General features: G+C 42.0%; 1 long non-coding RNA gene across 4 annotated transcripts in view; it reads left to right on the top strand.

Annotated features, from left to right (window-relative positions):
• Positions 1-1,174: 1,174 nt before the first annotated feature.
• LOC132481148 (uncharacterized) overlaps positions 1,175-18,494 on the top strand; it is a 139,623-nt gene continuing 122,303 nt past the window's right edge. For all 4 annotated transcript variants that reach the window (XR_009530779.1, XR_009530780.1, XR_009530781.1 and 1 more), the window contains exon 1: positions 1,175-10,685. This is a non-coding gene — a long non-coding RNA (uncharacterized LOC132481148). The remainder of the gene's footprint in view (positions 10,686-18,494) is intronic.

An 18,494-nucleotide genomic window follows, 5' to 3' on the forward strand; every position in this document is an offset into this window, starting at 1 on the left:
GCAGCTCAGGGCTAGAGCTGTTGCTTCTTGACCTAGAAGTACACTCTCATGTGATATGCTGACAGCGAAAACCCTAATAGAGGCCTGTGGCTGCAGAGGTCTTAGGACTCAAGGGCAGCTGAGGCAAGAGTTAAGTTTAGAGAGAACTGGAGTTTTTCCGTAAATTTGTAGACCCTGATATAGCTGCTTTCAAACTACAAGGCAGCTGAGTCTCATGTGTGCTGGGGAGTCTGAGGTTCTATCTTTAAATTGTTGTCACCAGGCTCTGATAAACAGCAAGGGACCAATGATCAACTGCCCCAAATTATTTTCTCTATTCACAGCCAAGAAAAGGACTGTGGATTTATGAGGCTTGTCCACAGGTTCAAATAGAAACGACTCAAAAAATACAGGACAGTTTTCAAAGCGATATAGTTATTGTAGCGGGGGCTTTCACTGGCTTCACAGGATTATGAGAGAATCTGCCTGAGAAGCTTAAGGAATTCACAAGCAGAGGAAGGACAGTGTCTTGAGGAGCACAGACAGAGATCTTGGGTCTCATCGGAGCCGAAAGGGCACAGGAGCCAGAAGCATCCACAGTAGTTTCATTTTAGAAGAATGTTGCAAATGCTTTTCTGGTTGAAATAAATATGGGCACAAGATGAAAAACATCACTAAAAAGCAAACTTCTTAGGCTTAGGCCATTCCAGAACAAAAGGCAGAGGCATCAGCCACATTGGCACAGGATTAAAAATGTCTTTCTGCAAGACATATGGCAGCTATATGAGCAGACAGAGCTCACTGTCTATACAGACCAAAGTGCCAAGAACACGGAGATCAACGAGGAAAGGGAGGTTAAGAAGCTACGCACGGGCAGACTTCTCCTCCAGAAATGGTAGGTGCGTTGTACTAAACCCCTTTGCTGGAGACTGACCCCTATTAAATCTAAATTAACAAGTCAGAGTTTCTAGCGAACACCTATCAACCAACCAGTGACATCTTGGTGAGGATAAGAATTGAGATTTTTTTTCCATCACCTTTTTTGGGGGGGAGCCAGCCTTCCTGCCTCCTCGTATTTTAACCCTGTGTAACACTCTCTGCTGAGGGTATTACTGGACTTAGTGACTCATTTCTGAGAAACAGAATAAGACAGAAGACACAGTGTATGACTCAGAAGTTAGACCATAAACGAAAGTGCCATGTCACTGCCTTGCTGTCTCTCTCTCTCAGATCACTGGCTCCAAGGGAAGCCGACTGCCATGTTCTGAGGGCACTCAAGCAGCCTACGGAGAGGCTCAAGTTGTAAGAAATTGCAGTGTCTGGCCAGCGGCTGGTGAGAAGCGGTAGGTTGCCTATTACCATGTGAGTGAGTTTGGAAATGAGTCTTCAGTGTTTGGAAATGATGACTACAGCCCTGGCGACAGCTGGACTCACCCTCATGGGAGACTCTGGGCCAAAACCAACCAGAAAACTTCCCCCCGGATTCCCAAACCACGGAAACTGTGAGATAATACATGCTTGTTGTTTTAAGTTGCTAAGTTTGGGGGTGATTTCTCACACAGCAATAGATAAATTAATACTCCGTCTTTCGTTTAGAAATAACTGAGTTTTAACTGCAGTTTTAGCTAACGTTTAATGAGTTCAAAGGAATTTTACCTGGGAAAACTGTTCTAAGGCCTGAGGATTGTCTGTCTTTCTTAAAGTTGGTTTATACAGGGGCAGTGTGGTTATAATCTTATGTCCTGTCACTCTTCAGGCACTAGAAAGACAGATGTATCTGCTACCTTGTGTTAAATTAATAAAATGTATGAAGTCCTGAAGAAATAACCCCACTTTCACATATTCAGATACATTGAGAAAAACCTCTAATACAGATTGGGCAGAATAAAAAATTGGGAATTACTTTAATTTCTAACTTTTAACTCATATTGTCAAGAAAATTAAACTTTAAACATTAATTTCTGAATCAGTAGGTGTGGCCTTGAGCTCCCCCTGAGAATCTGAGTGCAGACGAGGACTTCTATTGAAGCTTTCTGGCATTTTATTATTGCAGCACTTATATATTATGTCTCTTAATATTGTTATTACATCTCATTGCAGAACCAGGGATATGTTACCTCAGAAAGCATGGTTGGTTGGACATAATGTGGGATGGGAAACAGAATAGCAAATAAACGTTCCACTTTAAATAGAGTAGCCCTGGAGTAGATTAATTAACGGAGCAAAAGACTCATTCTGGAGCTTTTTCAGGGTAAAATGTATCTTTCCCACGAGTGGTCCCAAGAGCATTCCAAAGGACCCATGATTCATCTTTGAGAGAGAGGTAAGGAATGGTCATAGGAACACGATCTCCCAGGCGCAGAGACCCCTGCCTAACCACACGTAGGCTCAGGAGCTAAGCCAGTGAGGAACAAAACACAACACAGCAGAGCCGGGCAGAGCGCACCCGGGGATGCTGAGGGGGAGTGCCAACGCTTTCCTCCTCTGAAGGCTGCTCTATTGATGTTACTGCAAAACCCGCTCCTTCTCTGCCCCTTTACTCTGCCCTGAGCAGGTGGTGATTTATCTGACTGATAACTTTCAAAAGAAAGAACTGGGCATGCAGAGCCAGCCCAGTCGTTTTCCCTCTTGAGAGCTCTCGACTCCCGGCTGCCAATGTTCTCCATCGCTCCTGGCTGCAGGCTCTCCCCCAAAACCAGTGCCCTCACACATGCCATGACTGGGTGGGTAAGGCTGACGAATCTGGGGTTCATTTGCCAGGCCCATTGGCCCTTACAACTAAGCCTTCATCAGTTTTTTTTTTTTAAGCAACAGTTTGATTTTCCATATATTTTACTCTTCATCTTATTCCTCAATTTGTTTTGAATCTGACAAGGAAGAAGGGGGTTATATCCCCACCAGGGAAACCAACACTTGTGTCAAAATTCTAGTAAGGGAAAGGATTTGGTCTGAAATGTTCAAAGGTAATGATACAAAATGTCCTTTGGATTGTATGTTTTTATCGCAGTCGACCTAAATATGATTCAGGTGTCCACAGGATGCCCCTTTGGAATATATATTTTCTTTGTTTATGTAACAACAAATAACATAGAAAATGGTATAATTAACAGTCATATTTATCCTGTGCTCAAAACTGGAGTTTTGGAGCCAGGCACATATGACTTCTAATCCCAGGTCTGGCAAATCACATAACCTCATTGAGGCCATTTTTTAAATTTGTGTCTTCATGTTCATCTGTACAATAAGGAGTAGGAGTTACTCTGGAGGGTTAATGCAATGATTAAATGAGATAATATATGCAAAGTCAAGCACAACACAGCGTCTGATATACAGTGGGCACCCAACGTATGGGAGCTGTGGCTATTAGATCATAAATTCTATTTTGCTTTGCTCTATAATAATTCACCAAGTACAAAATCTCAAACCAGTGGATTTTTCCATCATAAGGAAATTTTCTGAAACTGTAATTTCCTTAAGATAGTCTTATTATCACAAACAATTGTTCTGTTAAGCTTGCAATTAGTAATATGCTACTTTAAGCAAATGTTAGGTTATCATCTCTCCTTCTGCTCTAAATTCATAATGTGCCATTTTAAGGTAATTCAAGCGTTCTGTCAGCTTTCACCACTTAATTTGTATGAATCTAGGGGCAAACTGAGGTCAAGGAATAAAGGTCCCTATGGATATGGCTGTAAAAAATCTTTTAATACTTTAGTATTAGATTTGCTTGTAGAATGTCCATGGTACAATTTAATAAATTCTGGTTTTGCTGCCTTAGTAAACAGTTTCTAATATCAGTCCATAAGGAATTTTTTGGATAAATTCATTTCTTGGTTAAATTATCCCATTAGCTGCACAGTCCACCGTTGCGAGACTCTGCTGTGAACATGAGACTTTAATAACTTTGAGTGTCTAAAATTGATCTCTGTCCCAGGATATGGATTTACTGCTGCCAAAAAGCTATAAAAGACGCCTTACCTCATATCTTGTGCACAGGGGGAATCTTTTAGGCTCAGCTTTCCAAACTGGCTCAGAGATGCTCCGTAAGATACTTTCCCTGAGCGCCTGTGTGTGCACTGGCTGATTTTATAGACTTAAATTTTTCCACATTTCCTAGCTTCCAGCTTACTCTCTCTCCCCTCAGATCCCCATCTCCCTTCGTTCTGTGCCCCAAATCCTCCAGCAACTCAAGCCACCCCACAACTTTTACCCAGTTCCCCAGGACCACACTCAACATAGGGGAGGAATGGCTTGTAGAAACCATACAAGCAGTTACTTAATGAAACAAGATTGTATTTCTAGCAATATAAGTTCAATATAATGCCATTAAAAATGATAATAGTATTCAAACACAGACTCCATTTTATGGGAGTGGCTTACCTGTGCTTATATATATATTTTTTTAATTTCAAAAACTATTGTTACCTGGAATAAAACAATAGTTAAATGTATAGATTTAGGAGATGAACATTCCCCTCTTAAAGAAGGAAAACCAGACAAAAGATTTCCTCATTAAACATTAAAGAGACTATATAAAAGGCAACACACCTGAATACTATAGTCTTAACACATCTTCAACTCTTTTGGTTACTATAACACAGAACAGATTTTATACTTCCCTAGCAAAGTAAATAAAATCTTTTCAAACATTGAGAACAACTCATTCCCAGAGATAAGCTTATTCATTGATGGGAACTGGCTATATAATTATATCTACTTCTAAGTTCTTTTCAAAATTTTTAAAAAATATACCTGGTGATTCCAAGTATATCAGAGGGTGGTTTAGAGTGAGTCCTGGGTCCATCCTTGCCTTTCTGCTTAATAACTGTATGATCACAGACAACTTTTCAGTTTCCTCATTACTGAAAGAGAATTAAAAATAGTTTCTACCTCTAGCCGCATCAGGTTGCTGTGAAAATTAAATGAGAAAATGGGTAGTGTAATTAGTACAGTACCTGGAATATAGTAAATGCTCAATAAACGTTAGCTCTTATCATCAGAGAAAGGGAATGTATACTTATTTGTAAGAGTTTATCTAATTTACTCATGTATTGGCTATATTGAAACAGAATTTTTTCTCAGTTTAATTTCCTTTGAACACAGTTGTTCTACAAGCTCAAACATGTACACGGAATTCTTCCTGACATTTCATTACTCTTACATTCCTTGGGCTAACAGCAGGCTTTTAATCTCAGCCAGATTTTCACGCCTTGATCATCTTAAAATATTTGCTGAAACTAGTATTCAAAGAAAGTAATGTAGTGACATTAACATGCTTTAGATAGAGGTTTTCATTCCACACAGTATGGAGAAAAAAATTTGATTGGACCATTTTCAACCTAAGGCAAATTTGGAACTATATCGATTTATTTTGGAGCTCCCTAAATAGCTTCCTTGATAACAAATTTGTGCTTAACTTTTAAAGTTAATCAAAGCAATATCATTTTCCTAGTAGTACTTAATTTTTTTTCTACTTTTTTTTTTTCTGTTCAAGATCTTGGGTCTCACAGGAAAACAAAAACCAAACCAAACCAAACCAAACAAACAAAAAACCAAACAAACAAAAACTTCTTCCATTTCAACCAAGTACTCTTTATTCCCTGTGGACTAGACATCTCATTTTAACTTCCATATTTTTCTTCTCTGTTATCTTCATACTAGAACCATTTAATGTCATAAAAGATGTCCTTTATATGTACTTTCCTTTCAATTGTTAAACAAACCCACCATTCTTGTCACTGTTCTCAGAAGATTCACGCACAAGTCTGTTATTTCACTTCCGAGGAGACATGAATCATACCATGAAATACTGTCACTGACATTTTAATCTTGGCTATGGGAGAAGTTGATCTTTTCCTCTTAGATTTTCTCCTCCTTGGGTTCTTCTTCAATCTTCTAGTTAATTCTCCAATTAATCTGCAGTGGAAAATCATTGCTATTGCTTTATATTTCTAGAGTACGTTATTTAAATCTCTAGTTATGCTGCTAACGCATATGACTTGGTATTATAGTTGGCTTGATTCAAGTTCACCTGCCCATCAGATTACAGTCCCCGTCAGTGTAGGTGCATTGCTAGAATCATTACATTTCTTACAGCCCTTGCACATAATTTGAATATAATAGGCACTTATCAAATGTTAACTGAATTGAATATCATCTCTGAAATGAATATTACTGATTCAGCCACTTATATTTCTTGGTCACATACTACATGCCAACCACTCTGCAGTCTAATTGTGGCCCTATACAGCTAGTGCTCTAACAGTAGTACATTATGTTGCTCTTTCTTGAATCTCATCCTCTTTTCGCCGAAAAGTATTGTTATCCTTTCTTCTCAAAAAAGGAAAAAAGTGACTCGGAGAGGCTGTGCAAGGCACAGTGGCAAAGTTGAATAATGAATGAACTTGATTTTTATACACACCTCTATTCAAGTGTTCTAGATGATAAATTTGGCAACCTGAACACTTTGTATACATTTGTACTAGTTGTAACATTTTGAAGCCAAAGGGTATCAGGTTACTGGTTACCCAGTTTTACCTTTGAATTTTTCAGGTGTAATATTATTAGAATTTATTTCTTAAGAATTTTTGAATAATGTGACTAAGCAAGGAGAATTTGAAATAAATTTCTTTCACCTTGTATATTGTTTATCCTACTTAAAATAAAAGCATATTAGAAACTTGACCAACTAATGCAAAATCTGGATGCAGGTAAGGAAACTTCCCTTCAAAATGGCAGAAACCAATGTCATAACACAATGGATGCACATAGCTCCCATAGATAAGCCCCTACTATACAAAATGCTGTGTACTAATTTATCTACAGCCGAAATGTTGGTTTTCCCTCATGAAAATACTGCTCCCAAATTCCACTCTTTCTGAAAAACAATTAAGCTGTCAAGTTTAAAGTTTTTCGTTCATAATTTAGACTGTATCCTGCCATTGATATTTATTTTAATCTCCTATTGATTTCTGTGGGAATTCTTGTAGAATTAAGGCAGGATATAGCCTCAAAGGAATTTCTGCTAAGAAGGTTCCCACTTTCATCTCTTTGTGTTGGATTTTTATTAAGTTTAGGTCATGACGTTGTATATTTAAAAATAGGCCTACAGGCTAAAGCTATGATAAAGTCTTCTATTTTTGTATTTAGGCTGAAAGGTCAATGAGAAGTCTCACAGGGAAGAACAGTGTTATAAATTATTTTTAACATGTTTTGGTCCAGTTTCTAAAAAAATCAAAAAGCATTTATATTATTTTAAAATGTCTTTTTCACTTTATATATCCCCAAATGTCTATCTCCCATGAGATTTCTTTTTAAAATACCCATTCAAACCATGTTTAAAACATTTTAAAACACTAGATATAATATTAGACAGTCATTTAAAATTATAGTAATGATGACATAGAATTATGGATCTTGGAAATTCTTTGGAATGAGGTTAAGTTTGATAAAAGGCAAAGTAGAAAATTACATATATAAATATTTATAGTAATGTAAAAATGCACATAAAGATGGGTAGATCATGGGAATTTTAAATTTGTGTTATAATTAGTGGATGTTATGCCTTATCAGATTTCCTAATGTTTTGTATTTCAGGTTGTAATATTAAAATTCAAATGCAAACAAATAACATAACTTACCTTTTAAATTCATCAGATTCATATGAACTTAAAGTCATGACAAAAACTGAAGTGAATAAGAGCAAGGTTATTAAGAATATGCTGGTATTTCAGTTTTTAAATTAGTGGTCCTTGGATCACTTCTAGAGCACCTAGGGGCACATATTGTCACCTGGTCATCTTTTTTTTAAATTTGCTGGTGTCATGAAAATCTCTTAGAAGTTATGGAATAACAATAAAATTTGACCAAGACAATTTCTGATGCTGCTCTGCCCACCTGATAGATAGGGTTATTGTCTGGACCAAATGAGAGAATGTTTATGTAAGTACTTTTAAAAGTACATGTGAAAAGCAGCATAATAATTTTCATCATTACTCTGAATACCTTCCAGATTAGATCTCTAATTTGATCTCAGTTATTTAATAAAGAAATGTCATTAAATGAAAAAAAATTTGAAGTTTTATTGTAATGTGGACTCACATTGTTCTCTGTCCCTAAGGAAGACACTGATGCTAAAATGAACTATTATTTTAAAGACACTCGTCTTGGGAAACTCTCCTGCTGAGGAGGAAATGCCCTGGTTCCATTATGAAAATAGCAAATTAACCTCATCACTGTATTTAACTACAGTAGTTCCCCTTTATCCGTGGGGGACACCGCCCAAGACCCCCCAGCAGATGCCTAAAACGGCAGGAGTACCAAACACTATATATGTCTCTTCCTATACACACATACCTATGATAAAGTTTACTTTATAAGTTAGGCATAGTAAGAGGTTAACAGCAATAATAGTAAAATTGAACAATTATAATAATATACTGTAATAAAATGTTGTGCATATGGTATCTCTCTCAAAATATCTTATTGTGTGAACTGAACGCCTTTTCCATCTGAAGTATGCACTTATCACACACACACATTTGAAGTCTGAGGCTCGACAGCAAAACTAGCACGAGTTTCTCTCACCTTCTTCACAATTTCACGGATGGAGGGCTCGTTCTTATCGTAGGTCTCAGCAACCTCAGCATAGGATTTCTTTCCTTCCTTATTAAGTGGAGAACTTTCCCCTTTTTACTTAAAGGAAGGACTGTCAGGCTTCTCTCGGGCATCTCTGAATTGCCAGCATCACCCCTCTTATTTCGGGGTCACTGCTCAGGAAGATAAGGGTCCCCGGAACGCAAGTACCGCGATATTAAGATCGTGGCTCTGATAACCCAGGGGCCAATGAGTGACTAGGGGCGGGGTTCTCTGGGCAAAGGAGTGGTTCCCGCGTGGCCCCGGCAGCTGACCTCGCGAGACTTCATCCCGGTACTCAGAATGGCTCGCGGTTTAAAACTTCCCGCTGCGGAAACCCCGGGAAGCGAACACTGCGGATACGGAGGGACTGCTGTACCTGAATTGGCGGTAAGAGTGTGAATGAAGTTGAGCTGAGTCGCTCACATCCTTTCTCCATACAGAATTCAGTTTGGGGAGTGTGGTCGGCCGACTGCCTTTGAGCCAGGGTCACACTTTTCCCAGAAGGCTCGTGGACGGTGGGTGCCCAGCAAGGCTGGGGCACAGAGGCCTGTTCCCTTCCGCCCAGCTCGGAGCCTCTACCGCGCAGACCTCGCTCTGGAGCGCCCCGCGGGCTGGCAGACATTGTGTCCGATCTGCCTCCTCTGCATCGTGGCCTGGCCGCTCTGATTGCGCAATCCCGATTCCTCTTTTTCTCCTTCACAAAATTCCTCTGCAGTCCTGCCTCCACGCCAGTGTCTGCTTCCCAGAGAACGCAGCTGACTCCCAGAGTAGCTCAAGAAAGCCAGCAGCAAAGACATGGTCCCACGACTGGCTCACTGGCCACCATTTGGGACTGAGGACACCAGCCCGAGCGCTCCGTGACCCAGGAGGAGCCCCAGCTGCTGGAAAGTTGCTGGTGGCGACTTGGGAGCCTCTTCTTGCAAAGGAAATGTCATGACTGATGGAAGCAGTGCACAGGACAGTGGATTTAGTGGTTGTCATTAAGTCATGTCACTGTCCTTTCTAATGAAAAGCTAATAGTATTGAACAAATAATTGAAAATCAAATGTGAAAACCAGAGGGCCTCCTTGGTAGCCTAAAAGAGGCCAGTTTCCTCTCTCGGGAGAAGAGAAAAAAGCTGAAAACAAAACTAAGGATTTAGACCATAGTCACTGATCTTCAAAGACAGTTGAAGGTTCAGCTGAAGCAGGTCTGTTACACCAAGCTCAGGGCCCTGAGATCAGGGTATCTGGGTAGATGCCTCTTGAGATTTTGATTCCCCAGATTTTTTTTGTTATTATTATTCCTACACCTTATTTGTCAGAGCACTTTTAGGTTCACAGCAAAATTGAGTAGAAAGTACAGAGCTTCCACATACGCTCAGCTCCCTGCTCGGGCACCCAGACTCTTTTGAATGCTCTGAGCCTGCAGAGGTGACCCTCTCCTGCGAAGAACGGGCCCTGCTCCCACGGAGGGGGCCAGTGCAGCGCTCTCCACCACAAGCCTACAGGGGTTCTCTCAGGATGTGCCCCATCCCTTCTGTGGCTGCCAGGCCTATAGGCGTGGTTGAGTCACAGCATCACCCAGACGGGGACTTATCAGACCTGCTAGAGGAATAAGGGCCAAGGCCACAGAGGAACCACAGTCATGTAGGATGGCAGGAGACAGGGAGTCCTTGTGGGATTGCAGTGGGAGGTTTCCTGATCAAGGGGACTGGAAAATAAGATATGACCAGGGAGAGTTTATTGACCTGGAGCATTCTCTTGTGATATGGGACTTAACACCCTGCCAAGAACCGCAGGGGAGGATGCAGAGGTGGCCCCTAGCAGCCTGGAGAAAGCAGTGATCCATGTTGAACAGAACTGAAATTCCTGAATTGCTATGGCAGATTGTAGAGAACTGATTAAAAGGCTCAGAGAAGTGGGCCTGCTAGAGTGGTAATATTTTTGTGAGGCCAGAAAATCATTCAGGTTTTTTTTCCTTCCACAGGAAGGCTCTGGACACTCAGAGGCTCACGAATTAACCGGTTAAGAGGACATCAGCTTCACTAGGAGTCAGTGGTGACTGTCGTGTGCAGACCAGGACTGAGGGTAAGTGAAGCTGTCCGAGAACCTTCTTCACTGATAGCAACAGAGATGCTGGGCCTGAAGCAAAGAAGCTAGTTACTGGCTTTTAAACACCAGAATCTGGGGGGCTGGGCAGGGTTCACAGTGATCATGATGACCATCAAGGTCAGAGAATAGCCAATGCGATTTCACCCATGGAGAGGTATAGAAACAGCACATTCCAGACCTCAGGTGACTGCTCTGGCCCATACCTGGGAGAATGAGCATTCTGCAGGTAACATCTGAAGGCACAGTGAAGCACCAGCTCAGGAGCAATACTCTGAGGATGGGATCCCATCTCCCAGGATACATGCTACATACCGAATTAGAAACCCCTATATGATGCTTTGGTCCCCAGTGGGAAGAGTACGTTGGTTTGGGTGCAGGAGTAATGAGCGCCAAATGACCCAACCTTACACCTCTGGGATCTATCGGGTTACAGGTCCGTGTCCTCAAAGGAGGACAATAACCATAACGGTTAACACTTAAGAAGCCCTTGGGCTTCCCTGGTGGCGCAGTGGTTGAGAGTCCGCCTGCCGATGCAGGGGACACGGGTTCGTGCCCCGGTCCGGGAAGATCCCACATGCCGTGGAGCGGCTGGGCCCGTGAGCCATGGCGAAACTTGCCCAAGTTCACATATTTACTAAGCGTAAAACTCAACCACCACGAATACCAAAATTTATGATACAGTAAGTCAGACAACATTCAGCTGATATTGAGCAGGGAAGGTCTAACAGTCACACGAGATTGTACAGTCAGGGCTTCACGGCCTGCCAGGGCTCAGTGGCAAGTCAAGATCTATTACTTAGAGAGAAGCTGTGGTTTTTCTCCCAAATCATCAGAGCCCCTGCTATTTCTCTCACCACAGGGTCTGTTCAGCATCCATAGGATCCACTGAGCCATAAAGACCAAATATTGCACCAGTGGGAGAGCATTCTTGTTCTCTGGGTCAAAGTGGCTATTGTTTAGGGCCACTGCATATGGGTCAGTGCAACTCACAGATATTTAATTTATAACATACATTTTTTTAAACCAAAGAATTGCACTTTTTTTTCCATTTTGGAAGAGCAGATACTTTAGACCATAGGACACTCCTAAATCTTATGGAAGTGGAAGCTCTCTGTGCTTCCGTGGCATTTATTTTCCAGGCTGTGGCACTCGTGTGCATCATCTTACCAAAGTAATAGGGACCCTGCTCTGTTTTCTATCTGCATGTTGTCAGTAGGGTGATGTCCAGAGCATTGATGAGGTAACTGCTCGTCCCTGCAGAATGACTTGGGACACAGAACTACAAAGTTGATATAAACCTGTGCAAGACAGTGAAGATGTATGGCTGTCTCTTGTCACATGAAAACGAATTTCTGCTATTTACTGCTTTTGGAGATAGAGAGAAAAGCATTTGTCAAATCAGTGGGTGGTTAGGAAGGGCTATATTGATCTGTTCCAATGAAGAGACCACATCCTGTACAAGTTTGCAAGATCAAATCCCCACTTGATTAAACGTTGGATAATCTATTGTCATTCTCTGTAATCAATCCGTCTTTTTCACTAGCCAAACTGGACAGCTAACTACGGAAGTGATGTAATCTTCACTCCTACATCTTTCAAGCCTTTAATGACATTGCAAATTTTTGTAATTCCAACAGGACTGTGGTATTGCCTTTGATATGTTCCTATTGTGGGCAGGAAAAACTCCAGAAGCTTCCACTTAGCCATTCCTAACAATGATATTAATAATAACAAAATCTTGTATCGCTTTTACTACCGTCCAGACACTATTTTGAGAACTTTATTTACGTCTATTAATTCATCTAACTTCCTAACAATCTAAGAAATACATGGTATTATCCAACTTTATAACAGGAATTATCACAGTTCAAGGAGCCAATGTGGTTTCCGTCTGTTGATGGAAATATCTACAGTTGATTTCTGGTTTTTGTTATTCATGGCAGTTATGTACTATAAAGTTGCCCCAACACTGGATTGGTGAATACTGAGCCGTTGCTCCTAGGGGAAATATGTATATTTAAAGTTGTGTGTGTGTACTTTAAATCCTAAAAACAGTTTATCCTGGTCAATGCTCTGTTCTTGATTTTACAAAAGTGAAAACAATCTTCAGAAGTGTTATGTGACTTGCCTGAGGCTGCTCACCAGCAGGCTGCAGAGGTGGGTTCCAAACCCCATTCAACCAGCCCCAGAAGCGGAGCTTCTTGCAGAGCTCTGCCCGCTGCTGTCCCCGTCTTCTGGGCGTCTCTATATGAGAACTGAAACAAGAAAATAGAGCATCTCCGTGACGGACCTCAGTAGGGAATATGTATAATTGTGTAACTAACGGTGCCTGCTGTTCTTAATGTCCACGAATGTTGGCACAAGCTCTGCCAGTATTGATGCCGAGGCTACAAATAAATTTTATTGAGTAGGCAGATTCTCAAATAAGCATTTGTGGATAATGAGGATCCACTGTATCTTAATTTTGCATTTGGTAATTGGGAAAATAGCCATGGTTGTGTCCTCTGGTCAAAATTCTATTATCTCCTGACCCTAACGGGCTCTGCTCTCGCTAGACTGTACTCATATTCACTGGCCTCAGGAATCAGGTAAGAGCAATTGTTGGATGGTACCATTGTCCAGTGAATAAGTGTGAAGGATCTAATGCTCCACCTACTAGGTCTTCTGAGACAGCATTCATTGGAGAAACTTACAGAGATGAAAGCAATAGTGAGTGTGTGATCTTCTGTGGCCCTTAGAATTCTGGAACAGCACAGATGGATGTTATGGGTCCCAACATCTGACTGATGCTGAGAGAGGTACCCCAAATTTTGGGCTTCGGGACTTTTAAGCTCTAGGATTAGAGAAGTATCAGCCTCTCCCCTGGCGTGATCAGAGGCTGGTGTTCAAGCCTTATAGTTATGATAGTAAAACAAGGCAGACCCTTAGTGTCCAGGTTTCTCCCCTGGTGTGATCAGGGGTCTGGGGTCTAGAACCTGTAGCCTGAGTCCACTCCGCCATCACTCTACCAGCCTGGGTTGCTGTAAACATGTTGCTAGAGCAGTTTTCAGGGAGATCTGGAGGAGGCTTTGCCTGCAGGGAATCAGAGGTAGATGGGCTAATACCTACATGTGATCGTGAAGATCTGGGTATCTCCCTTTCCCTTCTTATGGTTATTCTCTTAAAAAAAAATTTGAAACATAGTTGATTTACAATATTAGTTTCAGGTATACACAGTAAAATTTGATGTTTTTATAGATTATACTCCATTTAAAGTTATTATAAAATGTTGGATATATTTCTTGGGCTGCACACTACATCCTTGTATCTTATTTATTTTGTACCTAGTGGTTTGCACCTCTTCACACCCTTTCCCTGTCTTGCTCCTTCCCCAAGCCATCTCCCCACTGGTAACCACTAGTTTGTTTTCTCTATGAGTCTGTTTCTGTTTTGTTATATTCATTTGTTTTTTTTTATGGTTATTCTTATTTTATGGTAGAGTCCTTCGAGGAATGCTAATAGGGAGACTCAAAGAATATTACTGGGTTGCTATTGCACAGCTTTTCTTATGTATTCCTGACGTCTCCTTCAGTCAGAGGGCTCTGAGATTGTGAATCAGGCGAAGGACCGCCATTATCCCTGTGTCCCAGACAGACCTTTGTTCACCTGAACTGTCCTTGCTCAGATGTACAAATCCAGTAGGAGTTGAATGGGCTCACCATCAGTTTTTATCCTAGGAATCCAGGTTATCTAGCCACCATCACTGATCTTGCAGACCAGATCGAGCCACTCTGATTACCATGCAGGGCCAGATGCCTGTGATAGTAACCACATGTCTCTTGGTGATTAAGCATGACCCTGTGACTCCGTCACCCCAGGAACTTCCCTTATCCATTGAAATCAGGGAGTCGTTTCCATTTCAGCATCTTTCTCCAGCAGCTCTGTAGCCTACAGACTGCCAGGAAAGATGTCTGACCTGCTGGCATTGCTCTCAGGAGGCACTGGTGAACACTGTCTTCAGGGCCCTCCCTGGTTCAAAGTGAGGAGGAGAGAAGCCAGCCACACCTGTTCAGTTTACCCTGACCTATTTTACATCCCAATACCTTTGGATTTCTTTACTCACGTTATCCCCCAATTTTTCTGCCCTCTCAGTGTGAGTTAGCAAGCGCCACCCAAGACCTTATTTTAGTCACTCAGTGAAACAGTTAGCATTATTTCCAGCTGTTGAAGGTCCACTGAATCCAGAATTCTGGCACTCATATAAAGAAATTCAGCCCAATCAAAAATTAGGTTTTCTCTCCTTGCTCAAGCAAGCACAGACATATCCCCCAGAATATGAGATTCTCAAGCAATGAGATTCTGAGTCTTTAAACAAGGCAGCAAGTTAGATCCTGGTTCCTCTACCCGCCTAAGTCATACCAGATTATCCAGTTCCAGTGCCAGGAGTTCCATTATTACCAGGCTGGCCCTACCCGTCTCACAAGATTCTGCTAAGGTTGTAAAGCCAACTGGTGTGGAAATCCACAACCTGAAGAAATATACATTTCTTCAAGAAATATACATGTATTCAAGAAGTATACAGCACATTTGCTCTTCAGCTATTTCAGTTCTGCTCATGAAAAGATGAGAGATTCATTTAGCAATCCTAGGAAGCCCCTGAGATTTCATCTATCCTTGGAGTCAAGAATTTTAAAAACTGGCTAATCATTTTCTTTCTTTGATCTTCAATCTTTTCATTGTCCATAGAATCAGCTCTCCAACCCATAGCATCAGTGCTATTTCTCAGCAGCGGCAAGCCAGCCCCTCACATCCTTGCCTTTGAGGGACACCGCAGATGGTATCTGGTTTAGTTGTTGACCGCTGCGTGCCATGAACAGACACATTTCCATACCTTAATACCATCTAGATGCCACGCTGCCTTCAACCTCAGGTGACCACGTAACCCATTTCAGATGCCTTCCAGTTCCCTGGGGTTTATGACTGCCACTCTTCCTAATATCAATTTCTAAGTCCATGAAAATATTTGTATTTGGGAAAAAAAAGAAACCCCTCCAACACTAGTGCAACTACTCTAGAATCTCACATAAAAGGAAATCCATAAAGAGTACAGGCTTCAGAATCATTTAATCTCCCAAAGCAGAAATGTGTGCCAGGGCTCGGATTATTTGTTTCTTCTCTCTGCTTTGCAGAGTGCTGGATTCCTCCTAAAGCTATTTCACATCAAGGCTCTGGGAAGTATCAGTGCAGGTTCTATGGGGAAAAGAGTGACTTTCCTTGTCTCTGTGTGATGAATAAGAAGAACTTTAGCAGAAGCCTCTAGCAGACTTTCCTCGTGTCGTTTTGCCACGTGAATGAGTTAAATCCTTTTTTTTTTTTTTTTGCGGTACGCGGGCCTCTCACTGTCGTGGCCTCTCTCATTGCGGAGCACAGGCTCCGGACGCGCAGGCTCAGCGGCCATGGCTCACGCTCCGCGGCATGTGGGATCCTCCCGGACCGGGGCACGAACCCGCGTTCCCTGCATCGGCAGGCAGACTCTCAACCACTGCGCCACCAGGGAAGCCCCGAGTTAAATCCTTTAATGTACATTCATAATTGTGGATTCTGCTTATAAATAAGCTTTTCTATTTGAAACAGCACACTGGAGTAGGCATTTCTCTCTGGATTCTTTATTTTGCTACAACCGTGTGGTAAGTTCTATTAAAGCAGGCACTTTATAATTTTTTCACTGCTATATTCGTAGTGTTCAGTAGGTACTCAGTAAATAAGTGTGGAATGAATGACGAGGGCTGCTCTTTGAGAAATCTTTCCTGTACCACCCAAAAATGCCTGGGGATGGACCATCCTAGCTGATACCTGCTATGCTCTGGATTTTAGAATATAAAATATTTCTTTCCCTTGGTGTAATTTTTGTGAGGTTTATTTTCCTTTGCCTCTTGTGATCTGAGCAGTCCCTTAGTGGCCAAGGTTTGGATGTGGATAAAAAGGAAGGAGTAAATGAAGCCTATTTTTAGCCTAGACTCCCTTACTCTGTGTAGTCTATACAAATGAAGTCACCGTGGCTCTTATGTTTCCAGCAAATGAGAGGGTGATCTTATACAAGAGTCACATTAAGACAGGGCTCCAGGGGCTTCCCTGGTGGCGCAGTGGTTGAGAATCCGCCTGCTGATGCAGGGGACACGGGTTCGAGCCCTGGCCCAGGAAGATCTCACGTGCCGCGGGGCAACTAAGTCTGTGCGCCACAACTACTGAGCCTGTGCTCTAGAGCCTGCGAGCCACAACTACTGAAGCCCCTGCACCTAGAGCCTGTGCTCCGCAACAAGAGAAGCCACTGCAATGAGAAGCCCACATGCCGCAACTAGAGAAAACCTGTGTGCAGCAACGAAGACCCAACACAGCCAAAAATAAATAAATAAAATAAATAATAATTTTTTTTAATCTTAAAAGAAAAAGACATTGCTCCAAGAATCCTCAGATCTCCTGTTCTCTGCCTTGGTTAGTCAAGCTTCCTCCTCAAAAGGCCCTGTATGCACAATTGTGGCAACACAGGAAATAGAGTACTTTGTATAAGCTAGGATTTTGTGCCAAAGCAGAACCCCAGTGAGTCAGACTGAATCCAGTGGAAGCATTTTATTTTTTCTTATGCTAGTTAGGTCTAAATATCCTTGAAACAAGGAGGCTGTAATGCCTGTCCTTTTTCTCCCAAAGCTCTAACAAGCATCTCAGAACTCACCATAACAGTGAAATGCAAAGCCCCACCTGCCCAAATCAGAAACAAGCACAGAGACCATGTTTCCTTCACCTATAAGTCACCACCCCAGCAAAAGTGGCTGCCATGAGAACCCTGGAATCTGAACAATTCAAAACCTTGCCTTGCCTCCTTGAGAAAAAGAGTAGAAAGAAGGACAGGGTTTTCTTCTTCCAGAAGCCAGTACAACACACTCACAAGAGCCCAGTGCTCAAAACACTCAGGATCTGAGGCCAGAGACTTAAAACAATTAAAAGTATGATTTTTTGGAATGTCTCTTCTCCATATCTTCTTCGTGCCCCCGAACAACAGGGGGAAGCTCATAGAGAATTCAAGGCTCAGGATTCCAGCCATACATCCTTTTCCTTTCTCCTGGGGGTCACATCTCATAGGAGAGAGAAATTCTCATTAGAATGTTTGTAAAAACATATTGTCATATATTTGGAAAGAGAATGACATAGCGTAAGATAGCTTCTGAATGACATATAATCTCTCTTCCTGACCCTGAGAGGACATTCTTCAAGTCACTTAAAAAAACTTGTTATGTATAATCTTAGAGCTCTTTAGTAGAGGGGAGTTAGAGGTTCTGCTAGGAACAGATGCTGAGTTAAGGATTAAAGGGCAACTTTTGGGAGGTGATCTCAGGAAGGAAAGGGGATGACGTGAACAAAGGGTGTGTCACGGAGCAGATGACCGTTTAGGACTTCTGGCAGATGCTGTAGAAATCACTTTCCTGCTTCTACCTCAGAGGGAAGGAAGCTGGGTTATTTATCCCCCGGTTGCTAAGCATTGTCTCCTAGAGGCTGCTCCAGGGGCATCAACTCCTGAGGCATGCCGGCAAAAGCCCCTGGGCAGAGGGTTCCAGGAGGCTCTAGGCTCAGTCCACAGGGGAAGGTGGGCGCCCAGGATGTATGTGGATGGAGCACCAAGAACTCCTACACATAAACCACCTCTGGGTAACGTTCTCTTAGGTGAACACTCCTAACCAGAGCACCCCCCTAAAATCTAAGTCCTTGTTGATAGCTTTGTGAGGCCACGAAATAGCAGTGGTAATTTTCAGT

The sequence above is a fragment of the Mesoplodon densirostris genome, chromosome 20, assembly GCF_025265405.1.
Source record: "Mesoplodon densirostris isolate mMesDen1 chromosome 20, mMesDen1 primary haplotype, whole genome shotgun sequence".
NCBI lineage: Eukaryota > Metazoa > Chordata > Mammalia > Artiodactyla > Ziphiidae > Mesoplodon > Mesoplodon densirostris.